The sequence below is a fragment of the Ambystoma mexicanum genome, chromosome 1q (assembly GCF_040938575.1).
Source record: "Ambystoma mexicanum isolate Mex_15411 chromosome 1q, UKY_AmexF1_1, whole genome shotgun sequence".
Classification (NCBI taxonomy): domain Eukaryota; kingdom Metazoa; phylum Chordata; class Amphibia; order Caudata; family Ambystomatidae; genus Ambystoma; species Ambystoma mexicanum.
The window spans coordinates 458,638,969-458,658,837 of NC_090922.1; positions in this window are offsets into that span (position 1 = coordinate 458,638,969).

The following is a 19,869-nucleotide window of genomic DNA, read 5'->3' on the forward strand; positions in this document are numbered from 1 at the left end:
GGCTGTGAATGAACAATGTTATTATTAATTGAGTTTATAATTAAAATAAATATATATTATTTTCTATACCGTGGACTGGTTCTTGACCCTGGCCTTGTTCTTGGTTCACTGTGGGCACAGGGGGATATTTAGGCGGCTCTATATGTGTATTCAGTAAGGCCAGTGCTAATAACTTAAGCGAGTATATCAGGGCTCCTTGATTGGGGTGGGAAGGAACTCCCTGGTTAATAATGGGCTCAATATAACGTGACACTTCTCAAGTCTGTAAAGTGTTCACCTTGTGGAAATACATGGTTGTCAAGTTCCAGCATCAATGTGCCTGCTGGGGAAAGGGGGAACATGGGGTGGAAGGGATTACTGGTTCTCAAAGGAGAGCACTTGTGGTGCCCTGCCCACTCTGCTGTGTGAATGGTGTTTTACTTCTTGACAGGGAACATAAGATTTGCTCTCTCAGCACTAGAAACACGTATGATGGGCACATCCCAAACAAAGCAGCACCCCCAGAATTGTGGAAGGCATGTCAGATGACATGAAAGTCTTATCCGAGGAGTTTCTTTTGCTTCGTTTTCTTTATTTATTAGCACTGGCCGCTTACATTTCAAGACATTTATTTGCAGTTGGAAGAATGTTGTCTAACTAGGTGATGCAGTTTTTATTTTACTTTTTTCCTTTGTTATGAAATAGTTGAAGGCACTTTGTTTATCGGTACAATTACATAAGCATTTAAGCATAGCATTCTGCCTGTGTGTTTCAGAATTAACTAACCCATCAGTATTTTAATATCTTGTAGTGTTAAATGAGTTGAAAATGCCCAAGGGCCTCTCTGAAAGCAGTGGTCCGTCACTATTTCTAAAGAATACGTGTGTGTTGATTATGAAGTTGTGTTTTGTCTTCATTTTTCAAATGTGAATGTGTTTGCGGGAGTACAGAAGCACGGCTGCTAAAGCGATCAACCTAGGATTATGCACGGAGGCGGCCCTACCCTTTTCTTCTCTGGGGGAGATATAATGCCCATTGGGACCCACATCAGAGGTTCTGAGAGCTGCTAGATTTTGAATGACCCAATATCCATAGTTGCTAGTAGTCTCAGCACAGACCAAAACACATTAATGGTTATAGTGGTCCTCATTACAAGCCAGGCGTTAAGGGTTTAACGGCGCCGTCGGCGCCGTTAACCCTTAACGCCTGATTAAGAGGTCCCGGGTTTCAACGCCTGCTTTTTGCAGGCGTTAAAACCCATGCCGCAAAGTGACCTTGGTGCTAAGTACGGTGCCGCAATTTGCGGCACCGTACTTAGCGCCTTTCCCCATTGCCAGTATGCCCTATGGGGCAAAAATGGGAATGGGGAAGGGCAAATGGTGAATGGGGAATTACCGCCCCACTCACCTTGGAATGGGGCGGTAATTCCGCCATCCACCATGCCGGAGTCCGGCTAATAACACCATGGTCCAGCGCCGAACTTGTAATGAGGGCCAGTGTCTAAAAAAACTCCTGTTATCAGACTCAGCATATGTAATGCTCACTCTGAGACGTGTACATTGATGTTGGACTGTGAGAGGACTTTAGTCCATAGTGCGATCAATTCAGCCACTTCCTAAGGCTGAACAGTGACTAATATTGCCCCAGACTTAATGGCCCAATTGAAAAACCAGCTATAAAACACGTTTCTTAAATAGCACTGCCCTTTCAGTCGTAGGTCTTGGCGCAAAGTCTGTCACACATCATGGAAGTCTTGCGTATGACAGAGGTCTACCTTCAGGTCCCCAGTTTCATTCCTTGTTAGATAGTTTATGCTTAATGTGCCTGCTGTAGAGATGTGACTTTTATAGATAAACGTCTTGAATCCCAGCTGAGGTGACTCTTAAAATACTTGGCTTCAGCAGGGTTGAAGGGAATTTATTAACAACTCAATTTATTTCTCTGCCATTTCAAAGCACTTCCAAGGCACAAAAGAGCTGCAAGAGTTTAAGAGCCCGATTCATGGAATTGTTTGTGTGGAAAATAGGGTACTTGTGCGCACAACTGCATGCAAATCTGCTTTGTCGATTCAAACAATCGAATGCGTGATACTTTTCCTGGACTTGCGTGGAGTTTGTGCTGGCTCAGCATGTCTGTGTGAGCCGTTGAGGGCCTTGCACGAGACCCCAGGCAGAGTGTGGGCGTGGCTTGCACAGAGGGCTGGAAAGGGGGCGGAACACCAAAAATGGGGAAGCACTTGCAAAAAGTGGGCATTCCAAGGGACGGCCTGCGTCATGTTTCAAGAGGCCAACGGCAAAGTCCCGGAGTCTTCCTGATTGCCGCTCACAAATCACGTTTCAAGAGGCCAACACCTCTTGAAATGTGATTCGTGAGCAGGAACCAGGAAGACTCCAGGATGTAACAACCTTGGAGACTACTAGAAGCCCACCTCTATCAACCCAGGGAATACTGGGCGCACAAGATACTTATCTTCAATCAATATTCAAATAGAAACTAAAGCCACACACCCACGATCTTTGAAAAAGACCTGTAAGGTCGAAACGCGTGTCGGCACCACTTGGTTTCTTCAATAATTTAATCAAATAAATTCAAGAAGAAACATTGAACTTTGTGTACCCTATTTCTACGCTCACCTGAGTAAAGACCAAAGGAGGAATCCTATGTACATAAAAGCCAGCACACGCACCTTATGAGTAGAAACTAAAACCAGTTTTCCATGACACACACAACAGGCACCACGAGCACGGGCCTATTTCAGTTTCTACCTACTGGCTGCCAGTGCACCTAAAACATGAGACAGAAGGCGCAGCAAAGCACGGTTCCAGGTGCTCAAACATCCTCCATCTTTGTTCACACTAACTTTAAAGGGTTGTGGGTATTATGAAGAGGTCCTGAATACACAGGTGTATATCATACCAAATAGGTCATGTGTGAAAACATGAGCATAGCTTTGTGTGAGTGTGGAAAGGTAATTGACCGAATATAGAGACAATGGTCATCATTACCTGTCTGCCGGTAACCTGCCGGTGCTACTGGTGGGTTACTGGCAGACTTGCCTTACCGTCGTCTGATATCTTGGAGGAAGAGTAAGTTCCCATTCCCGTGGAGTCCCAGAGTCCCAGGGGACTCTACGGGAATGGGAACCCTGAATCACCGGCACCGTTATTAACGGTGCCGGTGCTTCAGTGAAAACTTTGCTGGTAGGGGCCATAACTACTGGCAGGTCAGGCCTGTCGGTAGTTAACAGCTCCTAGCGCCATACTTGTAGTTTGCCGGACCGGAAAAGGTGCCGGTAACCATTGTTACTGTACATGTTTTCGGGGACCAGCAAACTTGTAATCAGGGCCAATGTGTTAGAGTAATTTTAAAACAGTTTGTGGAACATTTAAACTATTATGCCCATCTTCAGAAATGCTTTCAATTCATAAGGATGGCTTGCTCTGATGGATGCTACAAGAACTATGAAAAAAAACCTTTAACACAATAGGTAACTACAGTATGAGGACTATTTAGCACTATTGCACAGTATTCAGTGCCTATATACTGTGGCACAAGATTTTGTGGCATTTTGTAGGCTTAATATTCAAGGTAGCATTGTTCCATGGCACGTTATTGGGAGGGGAACAAAAACATGTGTTTACCTGTAGGGGTCTAATGACTCTAGAACAGTGTAGGAAACTGTAGATTAGTGATGATATGATAACTGGGGTATCTGTTTACGTGTTGCTTCACAAGACTTAAAAGATCAATCAGATTGATTATGTGTTCTCTTTGAATGCCCATGCCGCACCTTACCCCATTTTACTGTGAAACACACCACATAACTCTGTTATTCAAGACGGACTTCTGGGAATCCCCCCAACACACACTGAAGCTGCAGAGGGTCAGCATCTTTGTCACATTCACATTTTCAATACTACTAAGATATTCACTCATCCCATGTGATTTTGTTGGTGATGCCAGTGGCCAGCAGCCATGCTCTAAAAGGTGTTCCATCACCACTGCCCAAACATGGCTGTGCATAGCAATTAACGAGGGTGCAATCTGCCCCTCTCAGATGTTTCTATGTCAAAGGCCTTTTCTAGAGGTATCCATGCGGAAATACTTACCTCCTCGGGTGGTAGAGTAACATGTATGGGGAGTGCTCTGTTTGATAGTAATGTCTAAATGGGTTTTTACAGACCTGCCTTGAGATCTTTTCCAGTAATGTTTTGCAGCTATGATACTTGTGGAGGTTATGTATGAACACTAAACAAAGGTGTAGCGCGGCACGGTATGCAAGCAAATGTAACAAATGCTGCTGATACTGGGCCTCTACGTCACGGGACGTTTTCTACGGTGGTATTTCCAGGTGACTGCTGTCTGGAAAGGTGATGTACATGCGGTCCCGCCTCTAAGTAGTTTCCTACTGGCTGAAATGTGTATCCGGGTGTTCCTGTATAGATTGTGTGACCCACCAATCTTCGGCCCCTGTGCAGGTTCTTCTCCTCACCACTATTTTGGAGCAGTTTTCTCATGTTGCAGCCGGCTTCTGAAAAGGGAATGAGTTTGTGAATTCAATTCTGACTGGTGACTCACTCAGGAAAGTTGTTTTGAGGTTTGCACAATACAAATCAGAATGTATTTACAACAGATAAAAGGGCACTTTTGCATAATTAGGGATACTAGCATAGCACTTTAATTGCTTTAGAGACTTTACACGCCATTTCAGTAATCCACAATTGGACACATTTGCAATTCAACAAATTGGATATTATTGGTGTCCCCTTGTACTAAAAAAAAGGGCAAAGTAGAGATTAGGGAAACCTTGATGCTCCATCAAGCCTTCGAGATAGGTTCAGAGTCAGTTGTTATATACAAGAAATATACATGTGCAGTATGCCTGGTCTCTAGGGTTACCTTTCTTTAAAGGTCTATCATTGAAAGACGAGATGCCACAAAGCTGCCTCTATGTGCACACGGCCCTGGGCACTTGGCCCTGAAAAATTGGTAAAATGGGTAATATCGAATTGTATGATGCATATATATTCGAGGCACCATTTAAAATGGGACTATATTTAGTCATTTAAAGTGATGCTTTGCCATACTAGACCCATGTGATGAAAGCTAAAGAAACCTGGCTTGAGTTTCCTCAACTGGGAAAATTAAAGTAAACTGTCCTAAAGACTGAGAGGCCGATTCATGGAATAATTAGCGCGGCGCAAGTGGGCAAAAACGTGCGAATCGCAGTGGAATAGCGAAAATCGCAGTGCAAGTGCGAAAATCGCACGAAAAGCAGCGCACATCGATTCATGGAAGGCCGTGCGCGAGAAAACCATCGGATGTGCGAAAAAAAAGTGTGCGGCGCACGTTGGCGCACAGGCCATCTAACAGCGTGCGCCAGGTCACAGTGAAAATCGCACAGGCCACAGCGAAAATCGCACATAGCGCGGCACACGCAACAAAAGTAGGCGGAACACGGGGCGGAACACTCGGAATGGGGAACAACTTGCCAAAACGTGGGCGTCACGGGGGAAGTACAGGGTACAAGTGCGCGGAACGCCCACACGCTCGCCTACAACACGTATTCATGGAATAGAATAGGGCAAAAAAGCGCACGCTCAAACCAGCGCACACGCACAAACACGACCGCCACAAGAAAGCAGGCGGTAGCGTCTCTGCGCCTGGAAGAAATGTGCGCCAAAAGGTGCGCCAACAAATAGCACCTATATACAGCCATGAAGAATGTCCTATACTGTGGCCCTCCAGGACAAATGACGTGCAAAGGGGTACCCACAAACACGGACACCCGCTGACAAAAAATTACGTGTGCGTGTATACCGGGGTGCGCGGGAAGTCTCGCACGCGATTTCGGCAGGGTACGTGTATTACATGGGTGCGCAGGAAGTTCCACACGCGATTGGCCCAGTGCGAGCAGGGTACGTGTATTCCATGGGTGCGCGGGAAGTTCCACATGCGATTTCAGCAGGGTACGTGTATTTCAGGGGTGCGCGAGTAGTACCACATGCGATTTCAGCAGGGTATGTGAATTCCAGGGGTGCGCGGGAAGTTCCACACGCAATTTCAGCAGGGTACGTCGATTTCAGGGGTGCGGGAAGTTCCACACGCGATTGGCCCAGTGCGAGCAGGGTACGTGTATTTCAGGGGTGCGCGGGAAGTTCCACACGCGATTTCAGCAGGGTACGTGTATTTCAGGGGTGCGCGGGAAGTACCACACGCGATTTGAGCAGGGTACGTGCATTTCAGGGGTGCGCGGGAAGTTCCACACGCGATTTCAGCAGGGTACGTGTATTTCAGGGGTGCGCGGGAAGTTCCACACGCGATTTCAGCAGGGTACGTGTATTTCAGAGGTGCGCGGGAAGTTCCACACGCGATTTCAGCAGGGTACGTGTATTTCAGGGGTGCGCGGGAAGTTCGACACGCGATTTCAGCAGGGTACGTGTATTTCAGGGGTGCGCGGGAAGTTCCACATGCGATTTCAGCAGGGTATGTGTATTTCAGGGGTTCTGGGGAGTACTACACGTGAATTGGCCGTGTGGGTCCTCCAAGGTGTACGCTCCACAACCTCCACGGCCCCTGCAGGCAGCCCACACCACGGGGGACTACCCTGCACCCCTGCTCATGTCCCGCAGGCAGCCCATCCACCATGGGCATGCCCCCCAGCCAACCCACATGTCACCTTGCACTACTGATCAACAATGCATGTCTCCCACCACCCCCACCCCCCAGCAGTGCAGGGGCAGCCCCCACCAGGCCCCCACTCATGTCTCCCACCCCCCCACCCCCCAGCAGTGCAGGGGCAGCACCACCAGGCCCCCACTCATGTCCCCCTGCACCCCCACCCCCCAGCATCCAGGGGCACCCTCCACCAGGCCCCCACTCATGTCTCCCACCACCCCCACCCCCCAGCAGTGCAGGGGCAGCCTCCACCAGGCCCCCACTCATGTCTCCCACCCCCCCACCCCCCAGCAGTGCAGGGGCACCCTCCACCAGGCCCCCACTCATGTCTCCCACCACCCCCACCCCCCAGCAGTGCAGGGGCAGCCTACACCAGGCCCCCACTCATGTCTCCCACCACCCCCACCCCCAGCCACCAGGGGCACCCTCCACCAGGCCCCCACTCATGTCTCCCACCACCCCCACCACCCAGCCACCAGGGGCACCCTCCACCAGGCCCCCACTCATGTCTCCCACCACCCCCACCCCCCAGCCACCAGGGGCAGCCTCCACCAGGCCCCCACTCATGTCTCCCACCACCCCCACCCCCCAGCAGTGCAGGGGCAGCCCCCACCAGGCCCCCATTCATGTCTCCCACCACCCCGACCCCCCAGCCACCAGGGGCACCCTCCACCATGCCCCCACTCATGTCTCCCACCACCCCCACCCCCCAGCAGTGCAGGGGCAGCCTCCACCAGGCCCCCACTCATGTCTCCCACCACCCCCACCCCCCAGCAGTGCAGGGGCAGCCCCACCAGGCCCCCACTCATGTCTCCCACCAACCCCACCCCCAGCCATGCAGGTGCACCCTCCACCAGGCCCCCACTCATGTCTCCCACCACCCCCACCCCCCAGCAGTGCAGGGGCAGCACCACCAGGCCCCCACTCATGTCCCCCTGCACCCCCACCCCCCAGCATCCAGGGGCACCCTCCACCAGGCCCCCACTCATGTCTCCCACCACCCCCACCCCCCAGCAGTGCAGGGGCAGCCTCCACCAGGCCCCCACTCATGTCTCCCACCACCCCCACCTCCAGCAGTGCAGGGGCAGCCTCCACCAGGCCCCCACTCATGTCAATCACCACCACCACCCCCCAGCCACCAGGGGCAGCCTCCACCAGGCCCCACCTCATGTCTCCCACCCCCCCACCCCCCAGCAGTGCAGGGGCACCCTCCACAAGGCCCCCACTCATGTCTCCGACCACCCCCACCCCCCAGCAGTGCAGGGGCAGCCTCCACCAGGCCCCCACTCATGTCTCCCACCCCCCCACCCCCCAGCAGTGCAGGGGCAGCCCCCACCAGGCCCCCACTCATGTCTCCCACCACCCCCACCCCCCAGCAGTGCAGGGGCAGCCTCCACCAGGCCCCCACTCATGTCTCCCACCCCCCCACCCCCAGCAGTGCAGGGGCAGCACCACCAGGCCCCCACTCATGTCTCCCACCACCCCCACCCCCCGGCCACCAGGGGCACCCTCCACCAGGCCCCCACTCATGTCTCCCACCACCCCCACCCCCCAGCAGTGCAGGGGCACCCTCCACCAGGCCCCCACTCATGTATCCCACCACCCCCACCCCCCAGCCACCAGGGGCACCCTCCACCAGGCCCCCACTCATGTCCCCCTGCACCCCCACCCCCCAGCCACCAGGGGCACCCTCCACCAGGCCCCCACTCATGTCTCCCACCACCCCCACCACCCAGCCACCAGGGGCACCCTCCACCAGGCCCCCACTCATGTCTCCCACCACCCCCACCCCCCAGCCACCAGGGGCAGCCTCCACCAGGCCCCCATTCATGTCTCCCACCACCCCCACCCCCCAGCAGTGCAGGGGCAGCCTCCACCAGGCCCCCACTCATGTCTCCCACCACCCCCACCCCCCAGCAGTGCAGGGGCAGCCCCCACCAGGCTCCCACTCATGTCTCCCACCACCCCCACCCCCCAGCAGTGCAGGGGCAGCCCCCACCAGGCTCCCACTCATGTCTCCCACCACCCCCACCCCCCAGCCGTGCAGGGGCATCCTCCACCAGGCCCCCACTCATGTCTCCCACCACCCCCACCCCCCAGCATCCAGGGGCACCCTCCACCAGGCCCCCACTCATGTCTCCCACCACCCCCACCCCCCAGCAGTGCAGGGGCAGCCTTCACCAGGCCCCCACTCATGTCTCCCACCACCCCCACCCCCCAGCCACCAGGGGCAGCCTCCACCAGGCCCCCACTCATGTCTCCCACCACCCCCACCCCCCAGCAGTGCAGGGGCACCCTCCACCAGGCCCCCACTCATGTCTCCCACCACCCCCACCCCCCAGCAGTGCAGGGGCAGCCTCCACCAGGCCCCCACTCATGTCTCCCACCCCCCCCACCCCCCAGCTGTGCAGGGGCAGCCCCCACCAGGCCCCCACTCATGTCTCCCACCACCCCCACCCCCCAGCTGTGCAGGGGCAGCCCCCACCAGGCCCCCACTCATGTCTCCCTCCCCTCCCACCCCCCAGCAGTGCAGGGGCAGCACCACCAGGCCCCCACTCATGTCTCCCACCACCCCCACCCCCCAGCCACCAGGGGCACCCTCCACCAGGCCCCCACTCATGTCTCCCACCACCCCCACCCCCCAGCCACCAGGGGCACCCTCCACCAGGCCCCCACTCATGTCTCCCACCACCCCCACCCCCCAGCAGTGCAGGGGCACCCTCCACCAGGCCCCCACTCATGTCTCCCACCACCCCCCAGCCACCAGGGGCACCCTCCACCAGGCCCCCACTCATGTCCCCCTGCACCCCCACCCCCCAGCCACCAGGGGCACCCTCCACCAGGCCCCCACTCATGTCTCCCACCACCCCCACCCCCCAGCCACCAGGGGCAGCCTCCACCAGGCCCCCACTCATGTCTCCCACCACCCCCACCCCCCAGCAGTGCAGGGGCAGCCCCCACCAGGCCCCCACCATGTCTCCCACCACCCCCACCCCCCAGCCACCAGGGGCAGCCTCCACCAGGCCCCCACTCATGTCTCCCACCACCCCCACCACCCAGCCACCAGGGGCACCCTCCACCAGGCCCCCACTCATGTCTCCCACCACCCCCACCACCCAGCCACCAGGGGCACCCTCCACCAGGCCCCCACTCATGTCTCCCACCACCCCCACCCCCCAGCAGTGCAGGGGCAGCCCCCACCAGGCCCCCACTCATGTCTCCCACCACCCCCACACCCCAGCCACCAGGGGCAGCCTCCACCAGGCCCCCACTCATGTCTCCCACCACCCCCACCACCCAGCCACCAGGGGCACCCTCCACCAGGCCCCCACTCATGTCTCCCACCACCCCACCCCCCAGCAGTGCAGGGGCACCCTCCACCAGGCCCCCACTCATGTTTCCCACCACCCCCACCCCCCTGCAGTGCAGGGGCAGCCCCCACCAGGCCCCCACTCATGTCTCCCACCACCCCCACCCCCCAGCCACCAGGGGCACCCTCCACCAGGCCCCCACTCATGTCTCCCACCACCCCCACCCCCCAGCCACCAGGGGCAGCCTCCACCAGGCCCCCACTCATGTCTCCCACCACCCCCACCCCCTAGCAGTGCAGGGGCAGCACCACCAGGCCCCCACTCATGTCCCCCTGCACCCCCACCCCCCAGCATCCAGGGGCACCCTCCACCAGGCCCCCACTCCTGTCTCCCACCACCCCCACCCCCCAGCCACCAGGGGCACCCTCCACCAGGCCCCCACTCATGTCTCCCACCACCCCCACCCCCCAGCAGTGCAGGGGCAGCACCACCAGGCCCCCACTCATGTCCCCCTGCACTCCCACCACTACCAACTGTGCAGTGTTGGCGCCATGTAGAGTTGTAGGTGCACTGCTGCCAACATGGACCCCATCTCCAAACTAGAGGGCCTTGTGTAGACATGAGGAAGGGACCTGCAAATTGGGAGGTAGACACAGATGATGAGTTACACATCAATGCAACATGCAGTGTACAACACAACAGCAATATGCACTAGGAATGTATACACAGTATTGACTAGACTACCCACACATGTAGTGGGAGTCCAATGTCACCATGTACGTCAATGTCACTTGGGCACACCCTTTGCAAGCCCATGGAAACGGGAAGCAGGAGGGGTGTGTGTGACTCTAACCCAAGCATCTGAACCAAATACATGACAAGCCTGCATGTGCCCAGCCACAATGCAGCGTATGCCCACAGGAACCACGGAAGCCAACAAATTGTCCCAAAAAAATTGGGAAAAAATAATTAAAAATAAAAATAAAAATAAAAATAAAAATAAAAAAAAATAAAAAATGGCCATTGATGGGCCCAGGGGGGTTGGGGAGGCCACCCAGGCGGTCCGAGGACAGGATGCACACCAGAACCCACCTGCGTGGATCCTGGGAAAAAAAAACACCTCCATGGGCTCATGGCCCACACGGCTACCCTATTGTGGGAGTATCACTGCTGTCGCTATAATCACCCTGTGCAGCTGCATCCGGAGGTGGTTGCACTATGGGAGGCAGCCCACGCAAGGCCCTAGTCTGCTCCTCCATGGCTGCAAGCATGCGGGTGTGGTAGGTCTGGTTCTGGAGGATGACTGTGCGGAGGTCCCCATGCTACAACTCACGGGATGCCCGGACCCCCGCCCTCGTTGCCTGCATCTCAGCTGAGAGCGTACGGGTGAGACGCTCCAGCTGCTGTTCTGTCCTTTGGTGTGTTGAAGCCTCAAGCTCAACAAGAGTCGTCCTGAGGTGAAGGAGCTCCTGCCTCAGGGCTTCCCTGTGGCCCTGGGACTCTATGGAGATGGCCTCCTGCAGAGTCGCCAGTGCCGCCCGCCTGTCCCTGTTGGACGCCAACATGTCCTCCCTGTGTGACTGGCAGATGGAGTCGGTTGCCTGCTGTAGTCGCTCCATCAGCCTTTCAGGGGGGACAATGGAAGTGGCCACCCTATCCATGGCCTGAGCCATCATCTCGGATGATGCTGCCTGTTGGGTTGCCATACCGTAAATGGATTGCTCCCATGCGGTATTGCCAGGTGGCGTACGGCCACCACGTCGGCGGGCACCACACCTGTCTGGGGCAAGGCGAACTGCGCCTTGCTGTGCCGGCGCTGCCTGAGGCTGCAGGACTGCATTCCCCCTCTGATCTGCTGGCCCAGGAACAGGATCAGATGTCGCGGAGTGTGACCCTGCATCCGTAACCACCAAAGGCGTAGCTGCCAACACTGACATCCCCATTGAGGGTTCTGACCCTGGTGCAGGTGGGTGGGACAGAACAGAATCCCTCCCTGGAACACTCACCTGCGACGGCACGTAGGTCTCATCCGAATCAACACCTGAGTACAGCTCGGGGGAGGTGCAGCCAGAGACACCCCTTGAGAGCACGACCTGCAGCAGTTGTGGGTTCTCACCCACCACCACACCACGTCCCTCACTGGTGGTTGGTCGGCCCTCGGACCCCTCCTGGGTCTGCACCATCTCCACAACCCCAGCAGTATCAGGTGCGTCTTCCCCTGCAAAGACATAAAAACAAAGAAATGGAAACAGGCATTAGCACCATGGCACACAATGAGGGCTGAGAAGCAAGAGAACCAGTACTTGATTGACACATGTCCCACATGACTAAAACCCTCCCATGCATGCACCCTCACTGCATATGAAGGGCAGGCAAATGGCACACACTGATGACACCAAGATGGAAGATGAACACATTTTCTGCATGCTGCCTGGCAGTGGCATCACACATTGGCCTGTGATTGCCAGGTGAAACACACATGCCATCACACAGATGGCATGTACCATTGCTATTGAGTGAAGATGGAGAGGAGGGCAGCACCTATTCATTCAGTCCAGTTCCCGCATGTAATAGCTTTTCTAATTCAAACAGGTCAGATTTTTCACCTGGAGCTGCCAGTCCGAAATGGTCCAATTGCACAGGGACATGTGTGAACAAATGATATCCAGGTAACAAAGTCACTCCACTTTACCATAGCCATGTCAGACATGTGACTAGAGGACTGCGAAATGCCTAGTAAAAGTGGTGGAATGCAAACAATCTGACTGAATGAACTGTGAAAAATAAGCAACAATGCTGTGGCAAGGTGACACTTCAAGGGCAACTGGCGTGCAGTTGGGCTAGATGTCTACTGCTGGCAGAAGGGATACTGCTATGGCCAAATGCAGCTGCGCAGGATGTATTGCATGAAGCACATGGCTGACCCATACGACTCAGGCGCACACACTCTCACCTGGCACACAAACAGAAGCCCTCACACACACCATGCACATGGATGACACACACATGCATGTGCACTCACCGGACAATGCCTCGTAATCAGGCAGATCTCCCACGCCTTGGATCTGTTCCTCCGTGACGTAGGTCCCAGCGTCTGACTCATGTGGAGTGAGTTCCATGTCTACTACTGGAGACCCACCTCCAGTCACTAGAGTTGCGGCATGACTTGAGGCCAGCTTACTCTTTGCCCTGCGCTTTAGGTCATTCCAGCGCTTATAGCAATCATTGGCTGTGCGCCTCACGATTCCAAGGGCACTTACGATGTCCGCAACGGTCTGCCAGTGTGCCTGGCGTTGTGCAGGTGTGGTCTTGGATCCTGCAACAATGACCATCTCGTTGTCATGTGCGGACACATACTCGACAAGTGCATTCAGTTCGTCATCCGTGAAGCTGGGCTTCCTCGACGGGCCGGACTGTGTAGCCGTGTCTGGGGCATCAGCCTGTGCCGGACGAGCACTCTTCCTCTTCCGCTTGGAAGGTGGTGGTGATCCTGAGTGTCCTGCGCCGCTCTGGACACTAGGGGCAGGAGCCCTGGTGGACTCTGTATCAGGAGTGTGGGATTGCACACTCAGCATGGGAGTTGGTGCAGGCATTGGCTCAAGTGTGATGGTGTCAGGGGGAATGTCAGCAGGTTGGACTAGGACCGACACTGCCCCGGCTGGGTGTGTGAGGGCTGGGGTGGATGGAGCCGCAGCTGCCCCTGCAGCCTCTCCGCCCTGCCTACTTGGGGCAGCAGATGACCTTGCTGCCCCAGATGCACGTGGCATGGTGACATCAACGTGCACCAGCGCACGTGTCATAGGCCTGCTGACCTGGAAGTCAGCCATGGAGTCAGCCAGGTCTGGTGCCACAATGGGCTGGTCCAACAAGGGCTGAGCATGGATGGTGACAGCCACATCAGCCTCAACGGGAGGTGGGGGGGATTATGGGTGCCCTTGACTGGTCCTCCACACATGGGGGGACAGGCTCACCCTGCAAGTAACGACCACGTCCCCTACCGGATCCACCACGGCCACCACTTGTGGCTCTTCCACCTTTGCCACCCTTACGGAATCCTCGCCTCCCAGCCATGGCACTGATGTAAATGTGCGTATGGGAGTGGCTGTAAACTATTGTCCTGGGCAATTGGGGGTCAAAGGGGTTGGGTACCAGATGGTAATTGTACCCTAGTGCTCTTGCAAGGCTGAATGTAACCCCTGGGGAAAGATGACGGGTCACGCTACGCACAGGAGCCCCAAAAAAGGGAGATGACGTGCACGCAACCCCTCCTAGACCACGTGTGCAGAAAGAAAAACCTGCACTACGCTGTGGCACCCAGTAACACAAGAATGAACGTATGCGTGTCACACGCAGCCTAGAATGACCTCTGAAGGGGTAGGCTACACACGGGGCAAGCACAGATGTTAGATACGTGCGTGACTCACCGTCTGCCAGGTAAAAGAGCGTGAAAAAGGAGCGCGTTTGGTTGGCAACACCCCCGCCAAAAGAAGATTTGTATGCTGTCTGAGGAGACAGGACAACAGTAGAAGGGAACACTGTTTGAGGGAACAGGCCCAGGTAAACCAGTAAAAGAGAAAAAAGAGAAAAAGCTGTCAGAGGTAACAGGGAATACGAACTTGAAACGCCGTGAAATAAATCGCGTGTGAAACGACAAGAAGTACAGAATTCACCCACTGGCTCTCCACGAAAAGCACGTACAAGGAAATGGTGTTCTACACGTACCTTTTATACAGGCCCACACGTCCAGCGTCACTTACGCGGCGTGTACGCGCTAGGGCCATTTCCACCAATTACACGCTTTGTCACTTCTGCGTGTAGGGCCATTTCCACCAATTACACGCTTTGTCACTGCCGCGTGTACGCGCTAGGCCCATTCCCACCAATTACACGCGATGACACTCTGACGTGCTGTCCAATAACACGCGATGACACTCTGACGTGCAGTCTTTCCACGTGTGCTCTGTCATCACGTGCTGTGTGGGAAACACCCGTGCGGCTCACGTCACAGATGCGCTTACGCGCTGAGGGCCTTTGGTCCAATAGAATCGCGTATGCGTGCTGACGCGCTTACGCGCTAAGGGCCTTTCCTCGATTTTCACGCTGACGTGCAGACTTTTCACGTGCCAAATCACTCCGTATCAAGCTGGCCGCGCGTATGCACACGGAAGACCACGCTCCTGCCCAGAAGGCCGAACTACTGCCCCCCAGAGCCCCGAGCACGCTCCCACCTGCCATCTGCTGCTGCCTGACTGCCTGCTGCCCACGTGCACTGCCATTTGCTGCCTGCACATCAGCCAGGGGTGCTGTTGCTGTGACCACCCCTGCTGGAACCGAAGACTCCCGACTGGTATTCCATCGCTCCACAGCCCAGCCCCAGGACCCAGTTGCCCACCCACTCCTGCCTCTGGGGTTGTCATGTCGGGGCAAACACCATCTGTGACCACTGACAACCCCCGGCCAGAGAGGCAGAGGGGCACCAGCTTCAGTGCCACCGAAGTTGGTGTCCTGGTGGAGCAAGTCCTGAGGCAGTATGATGCCCTCTTCGGAAGTTCCCGCGCCGACAAGGAAGGACGGACTCGGATCTGGACTGACATCGTGACTGCCATCAACGCGGAGGGGGTGGCAGTCCGCGACTTCCAACATGTCAGGAAGCGCTGGGAGGACTTCAGGTCCAGGACCCTGAACAAGGCCCGGCGCCTCTTGAAGGCAGCGGATGCCAAGGGGCGCCGGGGCCACTTGTTGGAAGAGCAGATGAGGGTCCTGGAACGCATATCCCCAGCGCTACACGTCCAGGTCCTAGAGAAGCAGACCCGTCTGGAGTCGAGCGGTGAGTGTACATGCATCCTGATTGTGAGCAGTGCGTGTGGTGATTATTCGGTAGTGTGCAGGTTGCACATCTGTTTGTATGGGGTCGAGTATGCGTGGGGGTGTCCAGGGCCGTGGGGCTGACACATGCAAGGGCTGTAATGTGTGAGACATGGATGGTGCTTGTGTGTGTAGGCTTGCATGCCAAATGCAGTTGTGTGTGCACACATGTTTGGATGAATGTGTATTTAAGTAGACATGTCCGTGATGTCACGCATGTATGTTGTTTTCGGCTGCATGTATGAGCACTGTGTACATGTGCATGTGTGTGTATTTGACAAGGGTGCAACAGTGATGCAACATGGATGCATGTGACTGCGGTATGTGGAAGCCTGATTGGCAGATGTGACATGGATGCCCGTCTGAACAGTGCGACACTTGGCAGAGGTGTACACATGCATGCAAGTGTGGTGGTGTGTGTACATGTGTGGTGCACTTCCTGTGTTGCATGTGATGTCTGGGTCACCTTTGGCTGCTCATGCTGTTGTATGTGTATGGATGGTGGTGGCAGTTGCGATATGGCTGTGGTATGGCTCATGTGTGCGAGTTGCAATGACATGTGTGTTGGGAATTGTGATGACATGTCTGAGGTTTGCCAATGCCACTCATGTGCAACTGTCATGTGTGTATGTGTCCATTGTACAGTGCCCTGATGCCTGTGTTTTGTTTCTCCCTGTCTGCAGCGTCAACTGATGAAGAGGGCGGAGAAGGTGCTGTGGAGCACAGCGGCTGGGATCTCACCGCCAGCCGGAGACGCAAGGCCCGGCTCCCCTCCCGTGTTGTCATCTCGTCGGGGAGTGAGGAGTCCGGTGCCGCGTCCCAGGCCGCAGCTGCCGGGGGGAGGTCCAAGAGGCGGAGGTTGGAGTTGGACTCCTTGGCAGCAGAAGGGGCAGCTGGGACCCCACAGGGCCCAACAGGGGAAGATGGCACGGAGTCATCCAGGTTGGTGGGGGGTTTGGTGGAGGAGGAGGCCGTGCAAGCACCAGAGACGGGGTCTGGAGGTGGGGATCCCACTGGTGCTAGTGGTGCAGTCCAGGACCAGGGACAGGAGGCAGCACAGGCCGCCGCGGAGGTGCCTGTGTGCAATCCTGTCCCCGATCCTGTCCCTGCATCATCTTGCACCAGCAGGGATTCCAACGTCCAGACCCGTTTTCAGGCAGGGGATGAGCTGACGTCAACTGGCTTTCCTCTGCCTGCAGACGTGGCTATCCAGGTCCGGGTTGAGCCTGTCCTGGCTGGTGTGGCGTTGCGTCAACGGGCCATGCGAGGTGACCTGCAGTCTTTTCATGGAGAGACTGCACGTCATCTCGAATGGCTCGTTGACCACGTCAGCCCGCAGGGACAGGTCACCCAGACCGGATTCCTCCGTCTGATGGGGCTTGCTCCGACCCCCTCCTCAACTGGACCCCCTACACGCCAGTCGTCCTCTGTGCCATCTTCCCACCCATCAGTCACCTGGGTGCCCTGTGGAGCTGCCTCTGACAGTGCGGCCAGGCTGGTGGAGGAGGCATCCCTGCCACAGTCGGGAGTCGGACGTCCAGCAGGGGTGGCCACATCAACAACTGCACCCCAGCCGGCGGAGGATGTGCAGGCAGCAGGAGGCAGTGCACGGGCAGAGGCAGAGCAGCAGCAGCAACATGGTGGGAGCCATGAAGGCTCGGGGCCTTCGACATCGGAGGGGCAGGCATCGGCCGGAGGGCAGGAGGACCCAGGACAGAGAGTGTCTTCCGTGTGGCAGCGGTTGGGCCACGCCATAGGTGCGGAGCGGCGGCGGGCAGAAGAGGCGCGGCTCACAATGGTCAGGGCGGAGAACTCCATGCGGAGGGCCCTGAGGCGGGCCGAGTGCCTCGAGGCAATCCGCAGGGGGTTGGAGGAGAACACGGCGTCGTCCCTGCGGACCCTCTGGGCCATGGAACTGGACCGCCTCCGTATAACTTTGTATATAGTTCTTTAGTTTTAGGTTTCCTTTGTTTTTTCTTATGATTTGGAGTCGACGGACACTGCTCCACTTTTTGTATATAGTTGTTTTTTAGTTAGGTTTTTTTTTAGGTTTCCTTTGTTCAGTTGGGCTCATGGACCCTTTCGAGTTTTTTACATAGTTCTTGATTTGATAGATAATTTTTTTACATTTGACTTTGGACGACATTTTTTTGGATTATGATTTGCAGTTCTTTATTTTTATGCGGACATGCAGCTTGATTTTTTTTACTTCCCATTGTAGTTTGTTTCATTTCTTTAGCATTCTTTCTTTTTTTAAATACAATTTTGTTTTCATACTTCACTGTGTGGTATCATCTCATTGGTTTCATGCATGTCATGTTGGGTGTTTTCCCATTCAATTGCAAACATTGTGTGTGACGGACATGGGTTCATTAGCTTCATGAACATTGGGGGTGTGACATGTAATTTCCATTTCCATGTGGGTGAATGAGTTACTTGGTAGGGCTTTTTGGCTGTGGAGGCTGACCATAACGCACATGATTGGGGATTGTGAGGACCTGGTCGAGGGTGTCCCTGGTGGCTGGGGGGTGGTGGGAGACATGAGTGGGGGCCTGGTGAAGGCTGCCCCTGCACTGCTGGGGGGTGAGGGTGGTGGGAGACATGAGTGGGGGCCTGGTGGAGGCTGCCCCTGGTGGCTGGGGGTGGGGGTGCAGGGGGACATGAGTGGGGGCCTGGTGGAGGGTGCCCCTGGATGCTGGGGGGTGGGGGTGCAGGGGAACATGAGTGGGGGCCTGGTGGTGCTGCCCCTGCACTGCTGGGGGGTGGGGGGTGGTGGGAGACATGAGTGGGGGCCTGGTGGAGGGTGCCCCTGGTGGCTGGGTGGTGGGGGTGGTGGGAGACATGAGTGGGGGCCTGGTGGGGGCTGCCCCTGGTGGCTGGGGGGTGGGGGTGGTGGGAGACATGAGTGGGGGCCTGGTGGAGGGTGCCCCTGGATGGTGGGGGTGGTGGGAGACATGAGTGGGGGCCTGGTGGAGGGTGCCCCTGCACTGCTGGGGGCTGGGGGTGGTGGGAGACATGAGTGGGGGCCTGGTGGAGGGTGCCCCTGGATGGTGGGGGGTGGGGGTGGTGGGAGACATGAGTGGGGGCCTGGTGGAGGGTGCCCCTGCACTGCTGGGGGGTGGGGGTGGTGGGAGACATGAGTGGGGGCCTGGTGGAGGGTGCCCCTGGATGGTGGGTGGTGGGGGTGGTGGGAGACATCAGTGGGGGCCTGGTGGGGGCTGCCCCTGGTGGCTGGGGGGTGGGGGTGGTGGGAGACATGAGTGGGGGCCTGGTGGAGGCTGCCCCTGCACTGCTGGGGGGTGGGGGTGGTGGGAGACATGAGTGGGGGCCTGGTGGAGGCTGTCCCTGCACTGCTAGGGGGTGGGGGTGGTGGGAGACATGAGTGGGGGCCTGGTGGAGGCTGCCCCTGCACTGCTAGGGGGTGGGGGTGGTGGGAGACATGAGTGGGGGCCTGGTGGAGGGTGCCCCTGGTGGCTGGGTGGTGGGGGTGGTGGGAGACATGAGTGGGGGCCTGGTGGAGGGTGCCCCTGGATGGTGGGGGGTGGGGGTGGTGGGAGACATGAGTGGGGGCCTGGTGGAGGGTGCCCCTGGATGGTGGGGGGTGGGGGTGGTGGGAGACATGAGTGGGGGCCTGGTGGAGGGTGCCCCTGCACTGCTAGGGGGTGGGGGTGGTGGGAGACATGAGTGGGGGCCTGGTGGAGGGTGCCCCTGGTGGCTGGGTGGTGGGGTGGTGGGAGACATGAGTGGGGGCCTGGTGGGGGCTGCCCCTGCACTGCTGGGGGGTGGGGGTGGTGGGAGACATGAATGGGGGCCTGGTGGAGGCTGCCCCTGCACTGCTAGGGGGTGGAGGTGGTGGGAGACATGAGTGGGGGCCTGGTGGAGGCTGCCCCTGCACTGCTAGGGGGTGGGGGTGGTGGGAGACATGAGTGGGGCCTGGTGGAGGGTGCCCCTGCTGGCTGGGTGGTGGGGGTGGTGGGAGACATGAGTGGGGGCCTGGTGGAGGGTGCCCCTGGATGGTGGGGGGTGGGGGTGGTGG